Consider the following 5,000-nt stretch of genomic DNA (forward strand, 5'->3'; position numbering starts at 1 on the left):
TGATTAACTTATCCTCTACTTACGTCCTTTTATTTTTTATCCTTTCATTTTCATCCTTTCGTTTGCATGTTTTTATTCTTATCTCATCTGCTATGTATTTGTTTAGGCTTTTATTTTTGTTGAGCGGCCTCTGTGTATGATATGCAAATACATTTTGCCTAGTGTTTAGTACAATGAAGGACTAAAGGCCTCTTTTGAAAAAAAAATCATAATAAATTAAAAGAAAATAAAAGAAGAAAAAAGACAGGCTTCTCTGATTTGCTATGACTACAGCTTTTTTAAAATGGGGAAATAACTATGAGGACAGTCAGGTGGTGCGATCCTAGCCTGGTCCTGACCATCCCATAATACTACCATTTCATTTCGTATTCATGGTCTGGCATTTGTTTGCTCTGAAGCGATTGTAGAAAGCAGGAAGTTTGCACTCAGTTATAGTTTGAAATTATTGGACACCTCTCACCCAATCGCTGGCAGTTACTCAACAACAACATAGCGCAGACCAATGGCTCTGGCGCAGATGTGTACGTCATTGTCACGAGCGTTCTCCCCCTTTCGTCCCCACGTGGGGGGCGTATTCGATTATTGGCTGTTTTCTGGGGGGGCGTTGCAATCAAAATTCTACTGCTGCAAGCACTCCACAGAGAAGCACGGCCAGACTACAGTAGTGGAGCCAATCCTTTGGCGGAAGTACGTAGGATGGCTCGCGAGGCTAGTGCGATCCTACACTGATTTGCGAACTGATTTGCGCACATTTAAATTTTGAAATCATAGGAGAGCTGAATTCATTTACAAACCATAACATTTGAATATCGTTACTTATGTTAACTGGTAACCTGTGGTTTAACCCTTGTAAGGTGTTAGTGTTTTGGTTACATAGAAGGTGTTCAGTTCAATTTGACCCGGCCATATAGAAAATAATGAAAAATGAAAAAAAATCATAGTTCATATTCACCCTCATGTTCCCCTCACCCTGCCTGTGCATTTCTGTTTATTTATGAATCTCAGTGCGAAAGAATAATAACTGATAGTATTTTTCTCAAGCCAAAAGCTGAAAACGGGTCAAAATGACCCAAACACCTTACAAGGGCTAAACCCCCACCCGGCAGTACCTCCGTGACCAGTTTGGGAACCAATGGCCCTTTCTCAATGCCTAGTGTTCTTTTTATTATTATTATTATTATTTTGGTCTTTTTAGACTTAATTATCGACAGGACAGTTGAGAGAGTGACAGGAAATGTTTAGGAGTTTAGGAGAGAGAGACGGGGAAGGGTCGGCAAAGGAATCAAACCTGGGTTGGCCGCATAGCAGACGAATGCCCCACCATTTGACCACGGTAGGGCCAATGCCTATTGTAGCCTTGCTAGGACGTGGAATGCACAGTGATTGGATACTCTTTGGTGAACTCCGTGGAGTATCCAATCACCAAGTGTTTCACATCCTCGCAAGGCAAGAACACTTGGCATTGAGACGTAGCCACTGTATTGGGTGATGAGTCAGGCGTGAAAGTCTATTTGTCTTCCGTCTCTCCTTCCTGCTGTTGATGCAGATGCGATGCCGGGAAAGCAGCTTGTTTGTTACGTTAGCGTAGCTGCTACGCTGCCAAAGACATTAGCCCCGTGTCAACACCCTACCGCACTGGGGGAAGCCCATTTGCGCTCCCTGACTGCTCATGGGTAAATATACTGTCACAGGCAGCATGCAGCATTCGATGCTGTGTTACGGTATGAGTGCAGTATTACAAATGAACATAATAACCAAAATTATGCCAAAGTGGTATTTCTGACATCAAAATGTTTTTATGCCTCAGGGACCATCTCATCAATTGTTGCTCTCCAAATCAATTGATGTAGCCTACCTTTTATAAAGTACCAGAAGCAAAGATATGGTCAAATCCATCTCCACTTTCACAGATTATCAAAGCATGAAAAAAAAATGAACACAATCAGGCACGTCTACTCTGGACGCATGGAGGACCACAGGAGAGGAGTCAGTAATTGGTGCTCTCATGGATGGTTGGTGATTCCTGCTCGAAAACTACTCTCAAATATTAATGTGACTGATCATCCTCAATGATACATTATTTAAGTACTGTATAACAAATTAGCCACATATCTAAAAAGTGTACAGTATATGGAAAAGTAACCGTCTTATACTCATAGCCACATTTGTAAAGAGTCTGCCCTATATTCATCACAAGCAAGAGCATGAATGAGAAATAAGCCGCATATTTAACCCAGTAAAAACATTCATGAGAAATACACCATATACGTATCTAACCTCGTAAGAACATCACGAGACATAAGCAACATCTAGCCTAGTAGCGAAGTCAGGTCATCAATATTATGGATAAAATTCTACACCCAGATCTACGCTATGGTACTCTCATCTGTAATGAAATCCCTCTCCAAAGATCTGTGGTGGGTGCTTTCATCTGTAGTACTGAGAGTGTCTGGTCAAGTCGTCAATACTATGGATCCAAACGCAGCCTCCCGATCTGTGCATTAATATTGATGTTATGCCATGTCTCATTGCAGTCAATCTGGACAATAATAGCCTACATAATGAAGATGTGAGTATGTGAGTATGTACCTACAACGTCAGATCACAATGCTGTGTGTGTGTGTGTTTGGATACGTGTTTGTTTGAAAGAAAGGAAGATGGTTACTTAGTGTACCGGAACACACACATGCACTTACACACACACCCACACACACCAACACACACACACACACACACACACACAAACATATGAACACACATTCCTTCCTGCTCCCTGTGTTTCATCTCATTCTCATTTAAGTTTAATTTGATTTTTACTGTTTTTATTCAGTCGAGGGCCTTGAATCCTTCATCATCGCCTCCTGCTTACAAAGTCGGTGGGGGGCGGAAGCATTAATGTGTGTGTGTACATGTGTGCATGTATGCGTGTGTGTGTGTGTGTGTGTGTGTGTGTGCGTGCGTGCGTGCGTGTGTGTGTGTGTGTGTGCGCATGTGTTTGTGTCAGTGGGGGGTGGAAGGAATCATGAATGTGTGTGTGTGTGTGTGTGTGTGTGGGTGTGTGTGTGTGTGTGTGTGTGTGTGTGTGTGTGTGTGTGCGTGCGTGTGTGTGTGTGTGTGTGTGTGTGTGTGTGTGTGTGTGTGTGTGTGTGTGTGTGTGTGTGTGTGTGTGTGTGTGTGTGTGTGTGTGTGTGTGTGTGTGTGTGTGTGCTGTATGCGTGTGTGCTGTGAGTTGAGTGTTAACCAGTGCTGTTTGATACTTCTCTCCTTCTCTTCTCATTTTATTTCCTTCAGTCAAAGTGGAACAAAGTGTAGGCACAAAGCTAGCTAATGTTGTTGTTTATCTCGATGATCAAACATAATGACTGTCACCCCAGGGGACCAACCCTGTGTGCCATCAGTCACTCCTGCTGTCATAAGCGCCACACTTCCCAATAAACACACTCACATCACTACAAGGGTATCTGTATGTGTGTGTGTATGTTGGTGGGGTGAGTACATGTGTGTGTCGTGCATTATAGTCTAGTCGTGATCCCCATAAGCCCAGAATCCAGAAATGTTGAGTACCCTAAAGTTTTAGTGCAGAAATGTCATCTATAGGTCAAATGAAGAGGATTTGGCTTGGTTGCATAATTAGCATAAATATATCGTTATGGTAAGACTACTGTAGGTGAATAGGCAAAAAAAACTTAAATCATTGATAACACCATGAAACTTTCTCAGCTGATTACTGATGATAAGAGAAGAAAAAAATGTACTAGATGTGTTTTGTATTTTGATGTTAAGATATGCAAATGAGGGCATGAATCATCAATTATGCACTAATTTCCATACACACAAAATCAACTTTCCATGGTAAAACCAGACTCAAAATTATTATGTGTATATTTCAGGTTTGAGTTGGTGTGTGTGTGTGTGTGTGTGTGTGTGTGTGTGTGTGTGTGTGTGTGTGTGTGTGTGTGTGTGTGTGTGTGTGTGTGTGTGTGTGTGTGTGTGTGTGTGTGTGTGTGTGTGTGCGTGCGTGCGTGCGCGCGTGCGTGCATGCGTTTGTGTGTGTCTGAGAGGTAACTAAGCGATAACTACCACTAGTGCGAAGAAGTGAGAAGTGAACAGTGAAGCTGTTTTGTCAGTGTGTGCATGCATCATGCATCTGAAATCAAACTCCACTCCACAGGTTCAGACCCTGTTAGTACAATATCTTAAGGGTAATCTGGCTTTCTCCAGATCTGCCTGTTTTCGCTCAGCTTTGTAAACTACACGTCTGAGAGCATGATTTGGATGATAAAGGAGTAGCGGCTGAATCATTTGAATGATAAACGATGATTGATTCCTCTCTGTGCCAATTGGTACCTGATGGCACTTTAATTTGGCATTGTTTACCCTGTTTACCCTCTCTCACACACACACACACGCACGCACGCACGCACGCACGCACGCACGCACGCACGCACGCACGCACGCACGCACGCACGCACGCACGCACACACACACACACACACACACACACACACACACACACACACACACACACACACACACACACACACACACACACACACTGTCACTGCTGGACTCTGTGGTGTCTCTGAAGTCTCTGCTGTCTTGCCTGTAGAGTAATGAGTCTAAGCCAGCAGGTCAGATTATCCCTCCAACAAATCACACACGCACACACACACACACACACACACACACACACACACACACACACACACACACACACACACACACACACACACACACACACACACACGCGCGCGCGCGCGCGCACGTACGCACGCACGCACGCACCAACGCGCACACACACCACACACACCACACCACACACACACACACACACACACACACACACACACACACACACACACACACACACACACACACACACACACACACACACACACACACACACACACACACACACACACACACGTGTGCAAGCATACACATACACATACTGATATACGGTATAGACACGCATTAGGTGGTCTGACACAATGTCCGCT

At 43.8% G+C, this 5,000-nt stretch overlaps 1 pseudogene; it reads left to right on the top strand.

Annotated features, from left to right (window-relative positions):
• Positions 1 to 5,000, top strand: part of LOC134457437 (octapeptide-repeat protein T2-like) — a 29,512-nt pseudogene that overhangs the window by 23,320 nt on the left and 1,192 nt on the right.

Source organism: Engraulis encrasicolus, chromosome 10 (genome assembly GCF_034702125.1).
Source record: "Engraulis encrasicolus isolate BLACKSEA-1 chromosome 10, IST_EnEncr_1.0, whole genome shotgun sequence".
Classification (NCBI taxonomy): domain Eukaryota; kingdom Metazoa; phylum Chordata; class Actinopteri; order Clupeiformes; family Engraulidae; genus Engraulis; species Engraulis encrasicolus.